Source organism: Podarcis erhardii (assembly GCF_964252035.2).
Source record: "Podarcis erhardii genome assembly, chromosome: 1".
In the NCBI taxonomy this organism is placed as follows: Eukaryota; Metazoa; Chordata; class Lepidosauria; order Squamata; family Lacertidae; genus Podarcis; species Podarcis erhardii.
The window spans coordinates 98,088,931-98,114,326 of NC_138497.1; the positions used below are offsets into that span (position 1 = coordinate 98,088,931).

The following is a 25,396-nucleotide window of genomic DNA, read 5'->3' on the forward strand; positions in this document are numbered from 1 at the left end:
GCTACACTTCCACACCCACACTTTTTCAAGAGGAGAAATGTAAGGCCATATTTAGGTCTCCCTTATTTTAGTTTCCCTTCCCTGCCAAGCAGGTGATTGGTATGACTGCAGCTTATTTTTACAGGGAGGCTAGGCATGCAACCTTTGCTGCTGTGCAAGCACTGAATTAGATCAGTGCCTACACTGTCAGGTTAATTTTCCTGAATATTTGACACTGGATCTTTGGCGTTTGAAATGTCTTTCCTTCTATGGTTTGAACAGAGGCACGTTCTTTGTGACACAATACTTTTATCTCATTAAACCAGAACTTTTATGGTCTCTGTGCAGTGGCTCTGACCACAAAGCGCCACTGTTTAGCTTGTTAACCAAGGAATGTACAGTGGAATGCACAAAATTGGTGTGCTCACTCTTGTCATGCCAAACAGCAGTAGCCTGTCTACTCCCATGTTATCCGCAGGGGAGAAATATTTCATTCCAATACTGTTCCTACATTGTAATTTCAGTGGAGATTTATCTAGCCCCATTCATTTTTGTTTGTCCCCATTCCGAAAAGTACATACAGTAGGAGCTATCCCACAACACCTTTCAGAAAAGTATATGAAGATTCTAACTACAATTTCTATCCAAGAAGATGGAAGTAGTTTTCCCCCTTTCCCTCTGGGCACTTGGGATAAAGCTGGTGTTAATGGTGAGGAAGACGAGAAGCAGAACCAGGAAACTCTGGGATTCAGCAATGTCTCAGCAGATGCTCAAACATCCAGTCCTGCCAGAGGATACTACATGCCTAGAAAAAGGATTTGGGACCTATTTTAGCCAGGAGGCACATATCGTGCTGGATGGAACCATAAGCATAAGTGGCATAAAAATTATTGTAGATTTTACCTTTGCAATGAAGGCTACTTTCTATACACACATACCACTTTCCTGTATCCAGGCAATCAAAAAGTATTACCAGAGTTCAAGGACATGTTCCAGTCAGGCAGCATGTGAAGCAAGGCCAGTGAAGGATGCAACCTGGGGGGAAAGGGTGTGGATAAGGAGTGTGTGTGCCTGGAGAAAGCCAAATAGAGAGGATTGGAGGGTTGCATTTTGCTACAGGGCTGAAGTTCCCCACCCCTGGACTAAAACATAGTGCAATTGACAAATAATACTTATTTTTGTTAAAGAAGAGGAAATAGACCAGCTATGCAGATCACAGGTTAAAAGCCTTTCAGTTGTACAGTGTAGACAATAGGTGCCAAGTCTAATAGCTATTTCTGCTTCTAATTGCCAAGCTTTGAAGACAGTTTAGAAATTGTAGCTGGTGCAGAATTAAATGACCAGATTGCTGATCAGGGCAAGACAGTCTGAACATATAACAACAATCCTGGCATGACTTCATGGGCTGACAATTAGTTTCTGGGTCCAATTAAAGTGCTGCTTTTGACCAATAAAGCCTTATGCTGCTCAGGACCCCAATATCTCAAGGACTGTCTCACCCAACATCAACCAATTAAAATCCAGCATTCATCATCTGAGGCCCTTTTCTGTGTTCCCCCTCGGAAGGAGATGCAGAGGGCAGCAACATGAGAACCGGCCTTCTCAGTAGTGCCTTCCCAATTGCAGAAGGACCTCCCCAGGGATGCACATTGAGCACCATAAGTATCTGTTTTTAGGTACCTTAATTTTCTGCTTATCTCTTTAGTGGGGTGGGTTGTGTCCTGTTCTTTTATGCTTATCACCAGTGAGCATTTTAGGTTGTTTTTACTTGTTTTTCTTTTCTTTTCTGGAAGCTACTTTGAGTCACTTTTATGAAAAATAGTGAATTATGATTACTACTACTCAGAAATAGGAAAGACTTGCCAAGCTTTTGTAAACACATCGTTTTCTAAATTATTTTCTAAAACCAACTACTATATCAATTTGTAGTAATTTAATTAAGATATCAGAACACTGAAAACAGCTTTATCTGATGGCATTTTGGCTTGTTCTGCTTAAGGACAGAGACCTTCATCAGTGTATATTTGAAGATTATAATAAGTGATGTAGATGACTCATTCTCATCATCATGTTAGAATCTATCCAAACACTGGGTGTCTGGGCTGGAAAGGCATGCAGAATATGCAAGCATCTGCTAAGCCACAAAGAAAGTTTGGAAGATGGAAAGAAAGAAAAAGAGGCCTTGATCTATCCTTTGATTGCACAGGACAAGCTTTTCATTAACTTGATAAATGCTTTCTCACAGACTCTTTCTGTGACACCGCACAGCCTCTTCTTATTTTGCAAAACCATTCCTAAATAGTAATAATTTCTAGAGTGCTTCCTGTGCTGATCTCATTCCTCTGGCTATGAAAACTTGAGTTCTCTGAACTAGTCTTGCAACTTCATGCTGCCTCCTCAATGACGTTATTGCCCATGAAGGAACAGTGTGTGGATAGTGGTGGCTGATACTCTCACTTAAGTGCTACAATATCAACACTGAACAGAGAGGAACAAATCAATTCAACAGAGGCCCCTGTAGGGCTGAGACTGGAGTGTAAAGTTTCAAGAGAACAACAGGTTCAAATTGCACATTATGCTTAACGTGTAGCAAAGTTTCTTATGTTTCTTTAATGAATTACAGTGGAGAGGATTCTTAAATAAATCACCACACATAGAAAGGAAGGTTTATCACTTCCATCTCCAGATGCAACCTCCTGAATATTGCCCCCTCCGCCAGTTTGGGGGGAGTTTCTACTAGTGCTATTTTCTTATTCTAAACCTTGTAGCTGCACAGTAATCTTTTTGTGGGGAACAATGCAGTTGGAGGAGGAAGGGGCTCCATGCACTGTGATTCTAATTAGCAATCTTTCCCCGTGCTTGTCATAAATTAATTAAAGAAAAACAAGAGACAGAGCGGCATGCTATATATTAAGCTAACATGCAGTTTGGCAATGAAGATTCCAGACTGGAAAGAACACTGGACCCTCCAACACGTCAAAGACTATTGTTATATAAAACATGCACTCTCCAACACCATCCTAGTACTATTAGTATTTATATGGTGCATACATCTACAGACCAATTTTTTGAAACTGTCTTTTTATTGTGTCTAAGAACTCTGGCAATGGTCTGTCCTAGCATTGCTACCTCTTTTAAGTTGTCTGAACCTGGTACCATCTGTGTAGACAGTGCATGCTTAACTTTTAAGTCACAGCCCTTCCCCAGAGGGAGAAAGAAATAGAGTTATACTTGGAGAACTTGCAATTCTTTGACAAAATGCTACCCATTCATTAAATGCAACAAATATGGGATTCCATTTATTTCCAGAATCTAGCAACTCAGCTATCTTCAGCCTCAGTCTACAGCATCAATAACATTTTCCTTTTGTTCACAAGTAGGTTGATGTCCCAATTAAGCATGGTTACAGAAGCTCCAGGTATTCAAAACAGACTAAGCCCCAATTTTTTCCAAAACAGCCGAATACACACCACCACTATTGTTTGGTCCTAAATATCTGAGCACTGAAATCTAATGCCTTTGTGTTGGACATACTAGAGCTGCTGATGGTGTAATATTTTTGAGTAACCAGCTAGCTGAGCAGCCCACCTTCCATATTCTTAAAGATCCATTTCTGAGACCAATACACTAGATGTGTGGGTTACTTAAATCAGGACAAGTATAACATTTACCATGCTAAAACTCCAGAACAGAGAGCTGTACATAAAAATACTGATTTGTTTTACTCCCCTGATTTCATTCTTCTTCTAATTAGTGAAGTAACCTTGTGTAGTTAATTACAATTATCATTCCCATTTTATGATGCAAGGTCTTCGGGTAGAAGACAAGTGATTTGTCCAAGGCCACCTCATGTGTCCATGTAATGACTAAATATGTTCATTCTAGGCCAAAGTCCAACATTGGCCTAGGAATTCTAGGCCAAAGTCCAACATTCTGCTTGTATCTCTCTAACTTTTTAAGGATACTTTAGGTTCAGTAAAAAGTAGAGGAAAACTTCACTGTATTAACACCTATGGCTGTGTTTCATCTCATTGTGCATTAACAGTTGAAAACTAGAGTTTGCAGACTGACAAATCCTGAAGTAAGAAAGTGTAACTAAACCTGTCAAACAAAAATGTCATCTTATATATTGATATGACTAAGTACTGCCTATCAGCAAATGGAATTTCCAACACACTGCCTTGTGACATTTCCTATTTCTTCATGCATTTTGCTCCTGTGGCTCTTGCTATGACTGAAAGCAGCAGGGTGGAGCTTCCGGAGGCGGCGCAAAGGGTAATGGCTGCCCTTTCCTAACGGGGAAGGGAAGCTCCGCACGAGAAGGGTCGTCCGCTACGGCGCAGCGGAGACCCAAAACGGAAAACCGCAGGCAGCAGAAGCCTGCGGTCCTGGGACCCGGCGGGCGCCTGTAGCGGCCACCGAAACGTTGAAGGAACCCCGTAAGGGGCTCCGGATCGCGGAGGAGGCTGCGGCGCTGTGGGTCGTTCCGCAATCGGCGGAGTGAAGCCGCGTAGCTGTTGCCAGTGAGCGCTGACCTTTCTTCCTGAAATTTATGCCTTGAAAACAACAACCCGTGAGTAAACATCTGACTCTATGCAATTTGGGACTTTAAAATATTGAATTTGGCTGAAAGCGGAGTGACGAAAAACAGGAAGTCCGTCTTCCGCTCCCATTGAACTTGAACGCAAAGAGCTGGAGGAGTGGAGGCAAAGAGAGATCTTTTAAACTATTTGATCTGAGCACCCATTGAACTTTATTTTAAGTGGAACAATTACTCTATGTGTTGGACTCTTATGAATTTTAATTACACGGGGATATCTTTCTCCCTTTGGAGCTACATTCTAACTAAAAACCCCAGGCGCTGGAGCTGCCTGAGAAACTGAGCTGTCAGCTTGCAGTTTGCAGTTTGGATACTTTGAATCTGAACTTTGAAACAATCTGAGAGAGTTTGAACTTGTTACTTTAAGGCATTTGGATTACCAGCTTGCACCATTAGAAACACTGTTGCTGTACTGAACCTCAACTCTGCTGAAAAATCTTTTTATTGAAGGTTCCTGGACTTAAAAATCTGACTTTATTTTAATTGAAATTGACTTCTTTCCTGAAATATTTTAAACTCCCCCTAGAGGATTTGGGACTTATAACAGTGACTTTTATTTTACTTTCCTTTTCCCGGCCCTCTGTTGACTGTTACCATCTGGGCCGTGGCTTTCTCATGGGAACAACTCAGCTTGACCTTGACTTTTAGATAACTTTGGAATGAGTGGTACAAGAAGGAGAGGAAGAACTAAACAAACAACTTTGACAACTTTAACCGCAGCCTCACAGGCACGTAGATCATCTGTGCCTACTTTGCCTTCTGAGGTGGAAGCTGTTTCTCTGCCTCGGGCAGGGGAGGGAGAAACTGAGGAATTACAACTGGAAGATATGGCCTCAGGGGCAAGCACTGCTATCTTAGAGAAAATTTTCGAAAAATTAGAATCTTTGGATAAGAAAGTAGAATCTTTGGACAAGAAAGCCGATGAGCAAACATATAAAATTGAGCAGAACATAGAATGTTTAAATAAATTATCTGGACAAGTTGCACAGAATACTCAAGCAATCGGAGAATTGAAGGAGGCTGCAGGGGAAAATCGGAAATTGGCTGAAGATACCAGCCAAAAACTTGAAAACTTAGAACAAGAGGTAAGACCACTCTGTAAACAAGTAGGTGAACATCAGACCTATTTGTCCATGCTTGAACTGCGGAACAGGGAGAGCAATTTAAGGATAAGAGCAATACCAGAAGTGGAAGAAGGCAACCTAGCTGAGTTTTTGACTAAAGAATTTTCCAAATTTTGGAGTTTAGAGGAAAAGGACTTTAAAATCGTCTCGGCTTTTAGGCTCGGAAGACTTCTAAAGAAAGAGAAGCCCAGAGACTGTTTGATAATACTGAGGTCAAAGGAGGAAAGGGATAAGATTTTGGGCCTACACTACGGAAAGTCACTGGATATTTTGGACAAAAGAATTGAGATCTACAAGGATATTCCTAAACAACTGCTAGATCTTAGATCTAACTATTTGGAGTTGACAAGACTACTAAGGAAGAATTCAATCATCTTTAGGTGGGAATTTCCTCAAGGACTATCTTTTACTTTTAGAGGGAAGAAGATCAAAATCAGAACATCGGAAGATAGAGATAAATTTCTGAACGTATACGGAGAGGACCTTCACAAAGGAATTGACCAACTTCCAGGGCCTGAAACACCAGAGGAACCTGCACCCTTGGACCCTGAAGATCTTCTGAATAAGATACCACCCCTTGAAAAATAACCAGATTTATTCAGGATGTCTCTGCAACTTATGAGTTGGAACATTAATGGCTGCAACATCCCGGAAAAAAGGAGGAAAATTTTTCATATATTAAAAAAAGAACAATTGGATATTATCTGCTTACAAGAAACACATGTGACTAGGCTCCATAGAAAGGTGTTAATAAACAAAAGACTTGGTCAAGAATTTATATCTTCGGACAGAGTAAAGAAGCGAGGAGTGGTGATATATGCAAAAGAGAGCCTGTCACCTAAATTCTTATTCAAAGACGAACATGGAAGAATATTAGGAATTGAGATACAACATCAAGGAGAAAAGATTCTGATATTAGGAATTTATGCACCAAATGACGGGAAATCGGAATTTTACAAGAAGTTGCATGAGATCATGCTGGACTATCTGGACTACAACAACATCATTATGATGGGAGATATGAATGGGGTCGTATCGACAAACATGGATAAGTCACAAAATCAAAATGTCACAAAAGATGGCAGACTGCCAAAGACCTTTTTTGAAATGGCTGACAATATGGACTGGATTGACATTTGGAGAACTAAGAACCCCCTGGGAAGAGAGGGAACATTCTTCTCTGAAGCCCAACTGACTTGGACAAGAATCGACCAAATATGGATATCTAGAGGTCTGGCACCCAAGGTCAGAAAAGTGGAAATCTGCCCAAAGACCTGCTCCGACCATAATGCGCTGAAGATGGATATGACACTTTTGCCAACCGGCTCCTTTAGATGGAAGATGAATGATAGCTTGTTTGGAGATCAGGAGATCGTTAAGAAGGCCCAAAAAACTCTGAAGGACTATTTTGAAATAAATATGAACACTACGGTGGAAAAAAGAACTATCTGGGACGCAAGCAAAGCTGTGATGAGGGGGTTCTTGATACAACAGAACACTGTAAAGAAAAGAACACAAAATGAAAGGAAAGATAAGATTTTGCAGAAAATCAAAGAATTGGAGAAGAAATTAAGATCAAATCCGAAGTCACAGCCGATTCTGAGAGAAATTAAACTATATCAAGCTCAATATTCCAAATTGATAAACCAAGAAATAGAATGGAAGATTAAATTAATGAAACAAAAAACTTTTGAATCGGCAAATAAATGTGGGAAACTGCTAGCCTGGCAGTTGAAGAAGAGACAGAAACTAAATACAGTTACAAACCTAGAAATTGAAGGAAGAAATATCCAGAACCCCATGGAAATTAGAAAGTGCTTCCAGAGATACTTTAAAAAATTATACACTCAAGGGCCGCAAGATGAGGTTGAGATTAAACAATTTTTGGAAAGAAATGGACTAACAAAGTTGTCACAAAAAAACAGATTAATCCTGAATAACAAAATAACACAGCAAGAGATTGAACAAGCTATCCAGAACATGCAATTGGGCAAATCTCCAGGGCCAGACGGCCTGACCTCCAAGTATTATAAGACATTAAAAGACTATCTGATCCAACCATTGATGGAGGTCTGTAATGAAATTATGGAAGGGAAGAAGGCGCCGGAATCGTGGAAGGAAGCTTTTATCACATTGATACCAAAATCTGAAGCTGAAAAGACACAACTTAAAAACTATCGTCCCATCTCCCTTCTGAATGTGGATTACAAAATATTTGCAGACATTTTGGCAAGTAGATTTAAAAGAGTTCTTAATGAAGTAATTCATAAAGACCAGGCAGGCTTTCTCCCAGGCAGACATATGTTTGCAAATACTAGGAACATTATTGACGTTTTGGAACTTTTGCAAACAGATATAAATACAAAAGCAGTGTTAATTTTTATAGACGTGGAGAAGGCCTTTGACAATATTTCTTGGAAATTTATGAAGGGAAATTTGAATGAAATGGGAGTGGGACGGGGGTTTGAGAATGGGATTGACGCAATATATTCAGAACAAAAGGCTAAACTAATAGTTAACAATGTGGTTACAGAAGAGTTCAAAATTGAAAAAGGAACACGACAAGGCTGCCCGATTTCCCCTTTGTTATTTATTTCGGTTCTGGAGGTGCTCTTGAACTTAATCAGAGGGGACCGGTTGGTGGAAGGGATTCAGGTCGGAGCGAAACAATACAAATTGAAAGCTTTCGCAGATGACTTAGTTTTGACTCTGCAGGAGCCAGAATCTAGTACGAAAAGAGTATTACAACTGATACAGGATTTTGGTCGGGTGGCAGGATTTAAATTAAATAAACAGAAAACTAAAGTGTTGGGAAAAAATTTGACAGATATAGAGTCGGAACGGTTTCAGAGAGAAACAGAACTAACTATGGTTAAAAAAGTAAAATACCTAGGGGTAAACATAACAGCAAAAAACCTGAGTCTATTTAAGGATAATTATGAAAAATGTTGGTCTGAAATTAAGAGAGACTTGGATAGTTGGACAAAATTGAAGTTTTCTTTGTTAGGCCGAATTGCTGCTATCAAGATGAATGTATTGCCAAAAATGTTGTTTTTGTTTCAAACATTACAGATTGTGGACAAAACGGAGTGCTTCCGGAAGTGGCAGAAAGATATATCCAGATTTGTCTGGCAGGGCAAAAAGCCCAGAATTAAGTTTAAGATATTAACAGATGCGAAAGAAAGAGGGGGCTTTGCCCTGCCAGACTTAAAGTTGTACTATGAAGCCGCAGCTTTTTGCTGGCTAAAAGACTGGCTACTTCTCGAAGACACTGACGTGTTGGACTTGGAAGGTTTTAACAATGCTTTTGGTTGGCATGCATACTTATGGTATGATAAAGTTAAGATCAATAAGGCCTTTAAGAACCATATTGTCAGGAAAGCAGTGTTTAATGTCTGGACAAAATACAAAGACTTACTGGAAAATAAAACTCCAAGGTGGCTCTCACCTCTGGAGGCTAAGGCCCTAAAAAGACCCAATATGGAGGCCAAATGGCCAAAATATTGGGAAATATTAGAAAAAGATGGAGACAATTGGAAATTGCAGAGTTTAGAGAAAATGAAGGATAAGGTGCGAGACTGGTTACATTATGCTCAGATTAAAGAAGTTTTTAAAAATGATAAAAAGTTAGGGTTCCAGGTGGAGAAATCGAAGTTAGAAACTGAATTGTTAGAACCAAAGACTAAGGTATTATCCAGAATGTATAACTTGCTGTTAAAATGGAATACACAAGACGAAATGGTTAAATCGGCTATGATAAAATGGGCACAGGACATTGGGCATAACATCATGTTTGAGGACTGGGAAAGGTTGTGGACCACTGGGCTGAACTTCACCGCATGTAATGCTCTGAAGGAAAATGTAATGAAAATGATATATAGATGGTACATGACCCCAGTTAAACTTGCCAAAATATACCATTCGTCTGATAATAAATGTTGGAAATGTAAAGAAAACGAAGGAACATTCTTTCACCTCTGGTGGACATGCCCTAAGGTGAAGGTATTCTGGGAAATGATATATAATGAGCTGAAAAAGGTATTTAAGTATACCTTCACTAAGAAACCAGAGGCCTTCCTTTTGGGTATTGTCGGCCAGAAGGTGTTAAAGAAGGACCGAACATTCTTTATGTATGCAACAACGGCAGCAAGGATACTCATCGCAAAAAAATGGAAAACTCAAGATCTACCCACACTGGAAGAGTGGCAGATGCAACTGATGGACTATATGCAACTGGCCGAGATGACTGGCAGAATCCGTGACCTGGGAGAAGAGAAGATGGAGGAAGACTGGGAGAAATTCAAGAAGTATCTACAAAAACATTGTAATTTGGTTGAATGTTAAGAAGGATGCTAGATTATAAAAAATTGGCCACCACTAAATTAGATTTGAAATTTGATGATAAGTGAGACTAAAGAAAATATAAAATTTTTTGGAAGAAGTGCTAGATTATATTTGAATGTGTGGACATGAGATTGTAAACAAGTTGATAATTTGTTTGGAAAAAACTTTTAACGATGTAAATGGGAGCGGGAGACGCGAGGGAGCCCAAAGAAGTCATGAAATTATGTCTGTGATAGAAGTAAGATTGTTTATTATTTGTGCATTTATATTTAAAAACTTTAATAAATATTTATAAAAAAAAAAAAAAATAAATTCCCCCCTCTCACCGCCAAAAAAAAAAAAAAAAAAATGAAAGCAGCAGGGTGATCGTCTCCGCAGTGGGAAGTGAAGCACCTGCTGCTGAGAGTAATGATTGTGTCTTTACTAAATCTTGGATCTATTCATGTGCATTTGACCACTTAGATATATTAACAGCAAGCTCTCCATAGGTTAAGTAGTTAAATACTTTGGAACACCAGCTGAGAAGCTGGTAGATGTCACCTTCAGTGTCTCTTAGGGCCAAGAATAACTGACAAATCAAGACTGCCCTTCCATTAAATATGGCAAACCAATCAAAAGAAAAATGATGACCTTTTAGCCACATTGCTTCATGGGAAGAAGAAAAAACAAACTTTCCATCTGCTAATGAAGTAAAAAAAAAAAAAGTGAACTAAACATTGTTGATTGCTGTAGGCTGCAATTACTCCCAACACCTTCCTCAACAATTCTTTTAAATGGTCTCACTGGGATAAATAAAAAAAACCACCTGTATTTACCTGACCATTATTAACTATATCCTGCAGTTATTTCAAAGATGTTGTTCTTAGTCTACACCAGGCATGTCCAACAGGTAGATCGCGATCTACCGGTAGATCACTGGACGTCTGTGGTAGATCACCAAGCTCAACAACTTTGGCTGTCAATAACAATGGGTAGATCACAGCCAGTATTTTTATACTGTGAGTAGATCACAGTCTCTTGGGAGTTGGACATGCCTGCTATACACTATCTCTCACACTGTTATGGAGTAGGGCCTCGAGCCTGATTCTGGCTCACTATTGTCTACACAGACTGGCAATGGCTCTGCAGGGTTTCAGACAGGTAGTCTTCCACAGAACTATCTAGAGATATGGAGGACTGAACCTGGGATGTTGAGCTACAGCGCTTCCCCAAAGCTTTGCTCTTAATGTCAAGGCCTTCTGATGTCAGGGTCTGATGTCACAATGCTAATTACAGACAATAAAATACTGGAAATTATGTTACATCACTAGTAGTTCTGATTAACCTTTGGGGCAGAGAGGACGTGTTACAATAATAGGTTTTGGCGTGCTTTGAGGGTGGTTTCCTGCCCTCCGAATTGTCTTCCAACAGTGTTGTGTAGTTAGTTACCTTGATGAGAGTTCTAGCTGCCTGCACAGTGGCTCCTTTTTAAAAGTGTGTGCTGACCACCCCATTTCTAGACACCAGGCAGACAGTGTAATTGTCTTTCTCATAATAAGTTTATAGAAAATAGAGATGATTCAGCTGGGAGTGGGTTTACATAAATAAAACAGACATAGAACAACCTGCCCTGGGGTGAAGAATTGATTCAATTACAAATTGGGACAGTGGGGGGTACGTTTAGTTTTTCAGTCTCTTTCTAGTTGATGGGCGACCTAAAGCATCCTGAATGCTGGTGTCAGAAGTAGAGAGAGGCAAGGAAATTAAAACCTAATCCCAGCGAGATGGAAACGCTGCTGGTTGGTGAGTCCTATGGTGTGAGTAGAGACTTACACATCTATGCTGGATGAGGTTGCACTCCTCTACCACTCCCAAAAAGTATGTTTGCAGCTTGTGGCTAATTCTGGATCTAGTACTTTTGGATAAACAGGCAGCAATAGTCTGAGGTCCTTTAAACTAGCTTGTTGGTTCACCAGGTGTGGCTCTTTCTAGGGAACTTGGAGTTAGCCAGAGTTATTATTGCCCTTAAAATAACTTACATTTATATAGTATCTAGACATGCAGCTTCCCTTGAAGACCATCCAGAAAGTTCAACTAGTCAAAATAATAATAATAATAATCCCCAGGAGTAGAAGACATCTGAAGGCAGCCTTGCATTGGGAAGTTTTGAATGCTTGATGTTTTACTGTGTTTTTATATATGTTGTAAGCCGCCCAGAGTGGCTGCGGAAACCCAGCCAGATGGGTGGGGTATAAATTATTTATTTATTTATTTATTTATTTATTTATTTATTTATACCACACATTAGAGATCAGAGCACACATACAAGACATTTGAAATCTTAACTGACTATTTATCCATGCTCTGGCAGAATTCAAGGTGCTAGCATTAACCTTTAAAGCTTTTAGTGGCCCAGGAACAACAGACCCTAAGAACCTCCTTTTCTCATATAAATAAATGCTTTTTTTAAAAAAAAAAAATGTAACTTTAACTTGATTTGTCCTTGACTATTGTGTATTTTGTGAAACATGTCACTTAGCTGTACATATCAGGCTTGGCAGCCTGCAATTTTTGCAACCTTTATTATAGGTTATGGAGGGAAATATGACTTACCATGATGTACATGGAATGTTTAACTTTATACCACTTAAGTGTAACTAAATAAAGCCCTTCAAAGATGAGTCCTGTCTCACACTTGACTGCAAACGAAGGACATCATTTATCCTCTGGAGCCAATCTGTCTCACTAAAGATATATTTAAGTGCAGAAGATACAATGCCATCACGCTTTTCTTTTCTTTGCAAAGAATGACATGTAAGGGGATAATTTGTTACTCATAGGGTTTAAAGAGCAAATTGGAGTAGTCAACATAATTATTGCCTTGCTCTTTTAAAAAAATGACAATGCAGTCCTCTTTAGATCATTTTGCATGAACTTATTCTGTGAAGCCCAATGGATTGAAACAAAAATAATGGGCAAGGTAATGCTTACTCTGGGGTTAGAATAAAGATCTGCACTAATGTAATCCGAGGAAAGCTTGCCTTCTGAGATTCAAATTATGATTAAGCAGATTTGCCAATATCTGGATATTTTGCACAATTGATTCTTCTTCTGAAATGCTTGAGTGTAGCACTGTGTGAGGTGCTGTGTGAGTGCAAGAGAGAGATGCAAACTGAGGCTCCAGCCCTGACCTCCTGAAATTCTAGATCCACGTTGCTTCTATGTTGTTTCTGGATTGGACTTCCTTAGGGTTGTCATTTAGCCTGTTATACACAACTTCCTGCCTACTCTGGATTATTCTACTTGCTTCTGGCCCTTCTGAACTTCAGCTGCTGTTTTTGGAACTCAACTCCTTGCTTGTCTTTGATAATACTCCTAACCTGTTCAGGTTGACAGCTTGCTCCCCAGAGCCTGAAAACTGAACTACTGCTGCCCAGTACTACCAGAACCCAAGTTTTTATAGGCCTCCCTGTGATTAAAGTGTATCATGATTATTAGATTATATACCATCCCTAGTGGAACATACCAGTATTAACATCTCCTGCATAACCAAAGTAGTAGAGCCATTTATTGTTGTTTAGAATAAGTCATCACAGCTAGACATAGTCAATACACAATTTTAAAACTCCTGTGTTACGTTTCTTAAAGTTGTGTTTTAAAACTGCTATCGTGAGTTTTATGGCAATAAAAATAAATATGCTGCTCTACTTGTGAATCATAAATAATACTTGGCTATGGTCACAGAGACCATGGGAATTCTGCATTCTGAAACCAAATGTCTGTAACACTTGACATTTCTGGATGTCTGCATCTGTTCACATGAGGAGTGTAGTAAGCAGTTGAAAAAAAATTCACTGGGAGTTTTCAGAGCCATCCAAGACAGCAATAAACAGCAAGCACCAAGATCCACAGCTTTAAATTACGGTAAAACTTTTTGAAGGGCTTTTCATTACTCCAAGGGTCAGTGAAATGGAAGCAAATTCACTCAAGTTTTCCTATGAACCCATAAAGCCCGTGGTCAAGGGTATATTTTGTGTGCATTTTTTAAGTGCTTTCCTGATCAATCAACCAATCAATTTATTGAACCAGTCAGCAGACCTCACAATGAAATTTATACGTTCATTATCACAGAAGATATCACATGTTCTTATAACTCTATTGACAGTTTGCTGAATAGGAATTTGCTTTGACTATTGAATTCACCCACTTCAAGGCATACTGCAGTTCTAATAAACAGACACATCAAAACTACTTTGTGAAACCAACAAGTTATGTAGCACTGCTTTTTTATTTTTTATCAAAAGAGCTTGCATGGATAGCAGCATGCTCAGAAGATTTATCAAAATAGTCTCTCACCTTATTGTAAATAAAAGGCAAGGAGCTGCCAATATGAATGGAGCAACAGCATGAGGGACATCCCAACCTTTCCCCTTTTTTTTTGCAATTACACTGCTCAAACATGGCCGTCTCAAGTGGCTTTATCATTTTTGAGCAACCACAAAGAATATCCTAGATCCATTTTGGTTCTATTCAGAGTGAGGAGAGCACACACCTGTAAATCCAAACAGCATTGTACAGGCAGTGTGTCCTGCTGTGTCTTTAGCAAGAACCCATGAAGCAAGGCAACCAGTGTCTCAGCACTTTAGATAGCTCCAGTGTTCAGATGAAAGCAAGAGTTCGGCTGAGGCTTCATAACTCCTGCAGTCCAGATTACCTCTCCTAATCTCCATCCCTTCCCCACCTGTTCTCTTAGGTCAGCTTCCTGGACACAATGGGAGTGGCCCTCCCAATACCTGAGGGTATTGGGTCTACAGCTCCATGGTTGTCAGGTGGGCCAAATAATTGATTAGTCCTCAGATTTATCCAACCCTCCCCAGCAACTGCTCCAACTAGGCATAAACCAAAAGAAGGGTTTCTTCCTTGGAAATGGTTCAATGAGTAATACATATTGACCCTTTCCTTCATTTAGCTCCCTTTTAATGGCATGAAATTCATTCATTGTACTAAATGACAAAAACATGGTCATTATATAATCCTTTCACTTACATTAGAGGGCTACTTAAGTCAAACCTCAAGTTCCATAATCGAGTTCTAAGTTCAGTCAGTGGTGGTCTAGGATTGTACAGCTAGCCAATGGTACAGAAGCAGAGGAGAGTGAAAAGCGTCATCAGCAGGAGCAGAAGTTGGACTGTCACAGTCTCTTTTAAAGGTACATAAACACATGTCACAACAAAATGTCACACTGATCACCTTATCATTCTGTAACTTTATAGCTAGGAATCAGTCTGATATTTCAGAAATGTCATCATCAAAATGCAATTTATATGTAAAATAATAAAGACTTTTATTTTTAAAGAAAAAAGTGACTATTTGCTAAATGGCTAGAAATGACTCCAAACAGCATGCAGCTGCATGTAACAAACTCCATTATTACTCCTACAATATAGTCCTCGGAGACAGTTTTCTGGTGTATGAATGGAGCTGCTTTTGTTATCTTTCTGGGCTATTGATAAGTTTGCACTTAACAAAAGCAACTTGCTGGTCACAATTGTCGAGCTATTGATTTTTCTCAGCTACTTCTGCATTACCTTTGTTTCCTTTACTCTGCAAATAGTGATCCCTGTGGTGAAATAGCATTAGAGGGGCAGTATGATAAACTCTATTGTTGCTGAATGTCTCCCTTTGAAAATTTCCACTGGGATGGTGATGGCACTTGCTCATTGCTCTGTACACTTCCAATAATCTTACCCATTGAACACCATCTATTTTATTGCTCAGATAGATGCAGGACTTGAGATTCTGAACAAAGTAAAATGCCAGCCCGGCAGCATGGAACACAAAAGGGACTATAATTGCAGGAGCCTTTACATTCATACTACAAGACTTCATCAAGAGAATGAGAAAGTGTATCATGTCTGTGTTCCTATTGTTCAGTCATGCACAATGAATATATTTATCACTCTGGGATTTTTCCAGATAGTCTGGGGGTAGGGGGAACTACAACCTTCAGAGCAACAAAATCGTATCAGAAAGCCAAACCTCAATTTTCTGTCTAACAAGCAGTCATCTAGCTAATCCATGTAAAATAAAAACAAATGTCAAATATATTTTTGTGCCTGTTGCACCAAAGGGCACAGATACTTGCTTATAACATTTAGAAATAAAATTAGTGAGTTTATACAATCAAGATTCAGAGCATCATTTCAGAATTATTATTCTATGGTTACTACTCTTAGAAATAGGCTTTGCCAAAAAAAAGGGTCCTATTTGTTTTAACAGAACCCTTTTTTGTAATGCAAACTGCAGACACGGTTTAAAATTTAAAGGTTTAAAGTTCCCCCTTCACATGCTGGTGTCCTAATCCAGATCATGAGCCCCATAGTGTAAATTTGGAAAGAAAATATACCCCTGCATTTAAGGGATGACCTACTTAGGATAATAGAATTGTAGAACTGGAAGGGACCCCAAGGGTCATATAGTCCAACCCCCTGCAATGCAGGAATCCTGTTCACAGCTGTTCCTTGGGGGGCTCCAACCAACAATCTTCTGGCTAACAGCCAGATGCACTGATCCATTGCACCACAGGAGGATTAACATTATGTGCACTTTGGAACTCAGGGCTAGTTGATGACTGCTACTCCTAATGGACTAGAGCATCACAGAAATGAGAGTACAGACAGAACTTTCATGTTATCCTAGATCATTTGAAACACAGCACTTTTCAAAGGAGACTGTTCACTTCCTCGGCTGTAGAGTGCTCAAGGAGCAGATAAGCTAAGGATGGTGTTCTTCTGATGGAAGGCATCCATGGAAAACTGCCTCCCACCCCAAACCACTGGTGGATGTCTTCCCTCAATAAAAGGACACTAACAGAACATTTACATATATGTGATGACTAAATCTGCATAAAATAAAGAATCCCAGAGTTTTCCAATCTTATACAGTGGTACCTCAGCTTACAAACGCTTTGGGTTACAAACACTTTGGGTTACAAACTCCACTAACCTGGAAGTAGTACCTCAGGTTGAGAACTTTGCCCCAGGATGAGAACGGAAATTGTGCACTGGTGGCGCAGCAGCAGCAGGAGGCCCCATTAGCGAAAGTGCGCCTCAGGTTAAGAACGGTTTCGGGTTAAGAATGGACCTTCGGAATGAATTAAGTTTGTAACCCGAGGTACCAGTGTACTCTTCTAGGCTATGATGAGCCATAGTATTTTTGTTTCTTTGAAACCATTTGAATTTGACAGAGGAGTGAAAATAAAACAAACTCACTATGAAAAGATAGATCTTGGATTCCCATATTCTTTTATCAGTGCTCAAATGTTTTACTATAAATATATTCGTGCAATGTTGTAACATTTAACTGATACTCCAGATCTTTATCTCCATCAAACTCAAGACTAAGAGATCAAACACATTTAACCTATTCAGAAACAAAGTTACAATAAAAGCTACAAGTTTAAGTGATGTTACAAATGCAAACCAAATATGAAAACTCTGGACAAGTCCTATAGCTGTATGGTACACTTAGGGGTGGCTCTTTCATAGCTCCAGTAAGTATGATGCACACATATCAGAGCATTGTCTGAATTGTGATCTCTTATAATGCACAGATGAGCCAAAGCCTGCTCTGATGTAATATCTTTTTCATTTGCCATTATATGCAGAGAACAATCCATCAAAAGTTAGTAGTGACAGTCAAAATAATCTCCCACTGAAATCAATGAAACTTAAGATAGCAGTAAATAAGACCTATTTCATTGTTTTCTCTGAGGGTTATACATGACAGGAGAAGTATTGCAACCACTAACGGCATAGGGAAGTGACCAGAGCCCGTGCTCTATAACTAAGCCATGGCCCTTCCACGATGCTGCAAAGTACCTTTTCACCTAACTCATCTCAGTAAACATACGCTCCTTTGAATCCTAGAGCCCAAATGGCATCACTAAGTATCTATTGTAACTTAATCTATTAACAGACATAAATGAACCTAAGTAAGATTTGGGATAAAAAGGCACCCCGTGTAAAATATTCATATAGACATTTATGGCTGGGTGGCATTCAATCCTGTGCTAAGAGGGGTTTGCACATGGGGAATGTGGTCTGCTTGTGTGGTGGGACTTTATCTCTTCTCCCCCACACCCTGGACCAGCTAAACCAGTTCTGGGTTTTTCCCCAACTCGCCAGAACAAATTTAGGGGGCAGGGTGAGAAGGGCGAAAGTCTTACTGCATGAGTACACAACAAATTAGTTGAATCCTCCCTGATATATGTTGCTCAATATGCACACCATAATCACACACACCCTATAATGAGATAAAATTTGCACCTACTTATTAATTTTGGCTATCAATACTGTAATAAAATACAATTGAGAACATTCATATCAGGATAAATAATAACATTAAAATGTATCTATGGGTCGTCAGGCCATGGGAATGGGTCAACAGCCTGAACCAGTTATTACTTCCGTAGGTATGTTTACATTTGGTTTATTGTACTTGGCTTGATTTTCAGAGACTAAGAAAAACTCTTCCAACATGAGGATAACGGCAAGTAAGCTGACATGGATTGGCCACAGAAATAGCAATGTCATCTGCACACATGGATTGTTTATGACTCTGGAATGTGTCACCATGCCTTTTATATCTAGTTTCTCATAGGCATCTGGTTGGAGTGAGAACAGGATGCAGGGCTGATCCAGCAGGTTTCTTCTAATGTTCTTAGATTGTCTCATGATGCAGTTGGCAAGCATTCTGCTACCAATAGCAAAAAATAAGGATGAAAGAGACAGCTCAGTGAAGTGTCACAGTATGAGAGAAAAATGATTGTTACTTAACAGAGAGGCACAAGTTTCATTGGCCCAAAACTCATTAGAAGCAACAGGGATTTCAAAAATCTCCAATTTCATATGTTTTTCCCATACCTCTAAGATGACTGATACAGTCCTTTAGCCACATTGATAACATAAACGGTTGTCCTCACACTATTGGACACTGTTCTTTCGGTAATAAATCTTGTTGGATCTGGATAGCTGAAATAAGACTGCGGGAATTTCTATAGTTTGTGCTCTTAAATATCACTCTAAACAAAACAAACCTTGAAAATTTCAGAACAGTTTGGATTCTGCAGGCACGTGTGCAGACATTGCTGTAAACCTTGTTTTCCCCTCTTTCCCTTACAGTCCATGCATAGGCACAGGTTCATGACCTCTGTTTGGTTAAGGAACATTATACTGAGTTCCAGGACAGTGGCAAAAGGGTAGGGATATAGGAGGCATGCATAGGTCTCCCAATGCCCACCATGATCTGGTGCAGCGACCAAGTTTTTAAAGTTCTATAAGTTGCATGTTTATTATATTGTAGTTCACTCTGGGATTTCTTTTTTAAATGAAGAACAATTTAGAAATCTTCTAAATAAATAAATAATTTAAAGTTACATATTTGTGTGTGTGTGAGAGAGAGAGAGGCAACTGATCATACAGAGAAATTGCATGAAATGCTATGAATAAATTTTATAGTGTTATTTCCCCCCAATTCTACCTTATCCCAAAAATGAACCATGATAATTAGCAGATCAGTTGCTTCAGCGAAAGCTCATGCACTTAATCTTTTATTCTTGCATTGGGAAACTTCATTTCTATATCAAAAGTCACGTAGAACATGGAAATAATAAAGTCTATGAATATAATGGGAGAAATCATTATATTTGTGTTTCTATATTCCCTTAATATGACATTTACAGAACTAACCATTACCTAGGGCCAAACTGTGCCTTTGCATACTTGTGCACAGCTCTTCTTGAATTTAATGGGATTTGAATGCAAGTATCTCAGAGATGCTTGGTCCTCTGGTTTCTACAGGAAAATAGAATTTTAAGGTCAAGTAAAGGTCAAAGTGACACTGTCACCAATTAAACAAATCTGAGCAAGTGCTATATTTCTTTTTAAACAAAACCCCACAACTCAGGCTATGCAGTTTGCTGAATTGAAATAACTGTGACCAGTAAATATTCCATCTGTATGTATGCATTCATTCATCTACCTTTGTGTGTGTGCTGACACGTGTTTAAATTCTTCATTGCAAGGGGTGGGGGAACTGTTTTGGAAATATTTACCAAAACCGATCAAAGCCCCATAGGAGTACATTTATAATGTGTTTATATCTATCTGATCCTTTCCCTACGGAGTTCAGCGTTTATAGCTGTTTTTTAGGGGGCACGGGGGGCTGCAGGGAGAGGAGAAGATGGACAACTTCTATTCCATGAATTTCCTTAAGCTAACACATCTTAGGATCCAAACCCAGTGCTTTTTTCCTTAAAAAAATGTTTAGGGGTACTCTCATTTTCCTACTCATACTGAAATACTGCCCCTCAAAGACGCCAAACCTAGATTCAAAAAATGTTTAGGGGCATGCATACCCCTGCAGGATCCTTATAATAAAGCTATTACATACAATCATGCCATGTTATAACAGAATAACAGGCAGGGGAGGATGCTTGTATAGTCATGCCAAGTTTGTTAAGGCTGTTCCCACAAGCTTTTCCATTTATTAGAATCATGATATATATATTCTTGCATGATGCATTAATTATATGTATTGGATACCTCAGACATATATATATAAAAGACTCAAAAGTCACATCACACAATGTGAGCTTAAATGATAGTAATACGTTTAAGGTAGAGAGCTTGTTGACCTTTATCAATTCAGCCGCTAAGGCAGTTGATAAGAAAGAGATGTTTCATTAAAACTGAATTGTAGTGTTTTCCTCCCTCCCTCCCTCCCTCCCTCCCTCCCTCCCTCTCTCTTTGTACCTTAAATCTTTACTAGCTCCATTTTGTAATATTAAAATCATTTACATGAATGATTATGGGTCTTGTCCTTAAACGGTTGCCCATTGCCCTAAAGAAAATGTTTATGACCTGAGCAGAATAATTATATTCTCCTATTAAATATCACTCCTTCAGGCCTAGTTATTGTTGAGGGTAAATGTGCCACTTTATATGCAAATAAAATGCAGTGAGAGTCAAATAAAAAGTTCTGCATACATCTACTGACAAATCATCTTATTATGTTTTACATTAACTGACAGAACATCTAGTGGGATGAAATGTTAATAGAGTTCAACAGGATGTTCCATATTGCTTTGCTCACATGAAATCCTAGTTATGTAGAAGCCATGGTCTATGAAGAGAGGGGAGTTTAAATGTTGCAGACCCACCAACTCCAGTAGTCATCAGATCCCCTCCTCCAAACCCTGAAGTCGGCTAACCTTTTGTTTTTATTATTATTATTACCCACTCTACTCCAGTGTGGAGTAGAACAATTATTTAAAATTCATTTTAGTGCCTATTTCTCTTAATATACACATTATACTGCAATTTATATTATGCACACATTTTCTGTAATACAATGCATTATACATATAATTTTCACAAATGATTGTATCTCTATGCACACTAATTTATGCATTCTTGTACATATTTCTTAATCAGAGAACTACATACAGAACTCAGAAAGGTGGACATTTCAAAGGAAAGCTATGTATTGTTTCAGGGTGTGTAAAATATGTAGGTGCACATTAAAATGTGAACTGAACCAAATTTCTTCCTCGTCCCTAGCTGCAGAGGGAAGGAAATTCAGTAGATCTCAGTCCTGATTGGAAAAATAGTTAGGATTCGTCATAATTTTTATTCAACAGCTGATCAGAAACATCTTGATTTATACAAAGCTCCTTCTAATATTGTGAAAGTGGGTTGGAGAAGAAGAATGATGGTCAAATTGTTCTTTTTAGTGTGGCAGAGAAACCACTATATTTCACTATATTTCAGACGAGAGCCTTTCATTTCAAGATAATGTACTGACTTAATCACCACTTTCCAAAACACAAAGCATCCAATCACTTTCCCCTCCTCTTTTGTTCATTTTTTTTAAAAAAAGAACAGTTGCTTTTCAATCTATCTGTGCATGATTTTCCACCCACTAGTCTCACCCTATATATGGCAATTTTTTTCCACTCCCACCAAGCTTATTTTTGTAACTATATTGAAATCTTATGCATAATGATGGAAGGGTTGCTATGGAGATTGTGTGTGATTTGTCATGAGGAAAATCTATTGTGTTTGAGATCATTCTCCACATTAATGACCTGAGAATCTTTTTGCTTTCATCCTCAGGGGATTAGGAAGGGGCGGGGAACTACCTACATAGATATCAAGCCCTACAAACAAAATAAAACCTTATGAACATCAATGGGTGTTAACAGAATCATAGAATTGCAGAGTTGTAAAGGGGTCATCTAGTCCAACCCCCTGCAATGCAGGAATGTCAACTAGATCATACATAACAGATGGCCATCCAACCTCTGCTTGAAAACCTCCAATCACCATCATTTTTAGAAGAGTCCACTGCCTCTTGTGGGAATAGGTTCCACTGTCATACAGCTTTTACCACCAGAAAGTTCTTTTCCTGTAACTTGAATCCATTGATTCAAGTCCTAGCCTCTGCAGGAGAAAACCAGCTTGCTCCATCATCCATGTGACAGCCCTTTAGATATTTGAAGATGGCTATCAAATCTCCTCTCAGTCACCTCTTTTCCATGCTAAACATACCTGATTCCCTCACCTGCTCCTCATAAGGCTTGTTTTCCGGACCCTTGATCATCCTGGTCACCCTCCTCTATACAAGTTCCAGCTTGTCAATATCCTTCTTAAACTGTGCTGCCCAGAACTGGACACGGTACTCTAGGTATGGTCTGACCAAGGCAGAATGGAGTGGTACTATTACTTCCCTTGATCTGGACACTATATTTCTGTTGATGCAGTCTAGAGCAGCATTCATTTTTATATATATATTTTGCTGCTGCATCACGCTGTTGGCTCATGGTAAGCTTGAGGTCTACTAAGACCCCTAGATCCTTTTCACATCTTTACAGTCCAAGTGTACTCCATCTTATATGTGTGCTGCTGGTTCTTCCTGCACACAGAGGCTAATACTATCACTCACAGATGGTATATAATTAAGTACATTTAAGAGCCTGTGGTCTCATGAATCCTGTATAGGAAAAATTTTAAGTGTCTTCGCAATTAATTATTTTCTCCTCTTGAAATATCCTGAAACACTGCAATTAAACTGGTATGCATCTACTTAAGGTAACAATCTCAATCTATATATGTGTAGTAGTTAGAAAACTCTAATATACAATGTCTTCAATCCATGCTGCATTTGCTATAGATAGATATATAGATAGATATAGATATAGATATAGATATAGGTGATATAGATGTAGATATAGCTATAGCTATAGCTATAGATATAGATATATTGATTACTGCATGCCACTCAGAAGCAATTCAGGCTATCCAGTTTGCACCAAACTATAGCTAAAAGCTTAGCTTCAGATTACAACAAGGTGGCATTTCTCCCATACCCTACACACCAGCTGAGGCTCAGGGAAATCTAAGAGAAAATGCATATTAACTGCTTAGAAGCTCCAAGTTTTCAAGGGTGACCATAGCTTTCTCAAGAGACTGAAGTCAATCCCTTAAAGAGAAAGATAATAACATGGAAGGGAGTTTCCGAACATGGAAAGATACAGTGGTACCTCGGGTTAAGAACTTAATTCATTCCGGAGGTCCATTCTTAACCTGAAACTGTTCTTAATCTGAAGCACCACTTTAGCTAATGGGGCCTCCTGCTGTCACCACGCTGCCGCTGCACGATTTCTGTTCTCATCCTGAAGCAAATTTCTTAACCCAAGGTACTATTTCTGGGTTAGCAGAGTCTGTAACCTGAAGCGTCTGTAACCTGAGGTACCACTGTATATGAACTGGAACATTACAGCTATCCACTTCAGCTAGTGAGAAGTCAAAAGTTTAGGATCCATTTAATAATGCAAAAGCTATGTCCAGCTCAGACTACATAAGCATTCTCTAAAATAGCCAGCTGTTTTATGGTATACTTCTTGTTGATGCACAACAGTCTCCATGGCAAGAAAAAGACAATGGGCTAGATCAAAACTAAGTTAGTTAACTTGGCCCACTAATTTCATTGGGATCCTAGTTTGCCTAATCAAGATCTAACCTAATAGATGTGTTTGTTTATTTGAATGCACTCTTACTCAGTGGGCTCAGGGAGCTTATTTCATTTTCATTAATTTTAAATATAATAAAAGATTTCAAATAAAAATACTTTAATTAATTTCAGACCTGAAGCCATATTAGCCTGATATAGGGAGGAAAAAGCAACACAGATTCTGGTGAACCTTAGAAAATTAATAGACTTACTGTGGCTTAAGCTTAAATGTTCCAAAAAAACCACTTCGTCTGTTGCAAATTTGCTTTACGAAGAGTACTCTAGATTATAGAAGTAAAAAGGTAAAGGGACCCCTGACCATTAGGTCCAGTCGTGACCGACACTGGGGTTGCAGTGCTTATCTCGCTTTACTGGCCGAGGGAGCCGGCGTACAGCTTCCGGGTCATGTGTCCAGCATGACTAAGCCGCTTCTGGTGAACCAGAGCAGCACACGGAAACGCCGTTTACCTTCCCACTGGAGCAGTACCTATTTATCTACTTGCACTTTGATGTGCTTTCGAACTGCTAGGTTGGCAGGAGCAGGGACCGAGCAACGGGAGCTCACCTCGTCACGGGGATTTGCGGCAAGTCCTAGGCTCTGTGGTTTAACCCACAGCGCCACCCGCGCCCCTATAGATTATAGAAGTATTACTCTTTAAAAGTACTGTACAAGACACTCTAACATTTGAACATTTCTATTCCCCTTGAGTTCTACTATTCCCTTTCATCCTCCTGAATACGTATTCTATAAATTAAATATTGTAGTCAATGAAATAAATTTGTAATTACGGTAAATATCCTTCCTTCAATTAATTTATTAATGTTGTCGTGTCTACACCAGCCTTCCTCCAGCAGTTGCCCTCCAGATCCTTCTGGATATCATTTCCCCTCATCCCTGACCTTTGGGCATGCTTGCTGTGGTTGATGGGAGTTGGAGTCCAACAGCATCTGAAGATCACCAAGTTGGGGAAGTCTGCTCTATATAAACTAGATGCATCTGTCAAAGTGGCTCTAGCCAGCAAAAGCATATGACATGATGATTTGTTAGTATTTTAAGTAAAGTGCCACAGGACTCTGTTGTTTTGCTGCAGCACAGATTAACACTAATTATATTTGGAGGAAAATTTAGATTAGCACTGCTACTCTTCTGGAACTTTTCCTAGAATGTTTTTTCAGGCACTGATGGCATTTCAGCTTTGTTATAAAAACATTAAGTGAATAGCATTCATGATTGCAGAGATAACCCTGAAGATCTGTGCCCTAACAAACATTTCATAAATATGACTATGGCTGCAAC

General features: G+C 39.2%; 1 protein-coding gene and 1 long non-coding RNA gene across 7 annotated transcripts in view; one reads left to right on the forward strand and one right to left on the reverse strand.

The window, feature by feature from the left end:
• The window catches only part of NCKAP5 (NCK associated protein 5), a 647,162-nt gene that overhangs the window by 402,545 nt on the left and 219,221 nt on the right, over window positions 1–25,396 (reverse strand). Inside the window, exon 1 of one of the 5 annotated variants that reach the window (XM_081870240.1) lies at window positions 918–979. The exons of the other annotated variants lie outside the window; for them this stretch is intronic. The gene's annotated coding sequence lies outside the window, so the exon portion shown is untranslated. Of the gene's footprint in view, window positions 1–917; window positions 980–25,396 lie in introns of those variants that run through there. 5 annotated transcript variants of the gene reach the window in all.
• The window catches only part of LOC309348755, a 64,893-nt gene that overhangs the window by 28,672 nt on the left and 10,825 nt on the right, over window positions 1–25,396 (forward strand). The gene's annotated exons all lie outside the window — the stretch shown is intronic.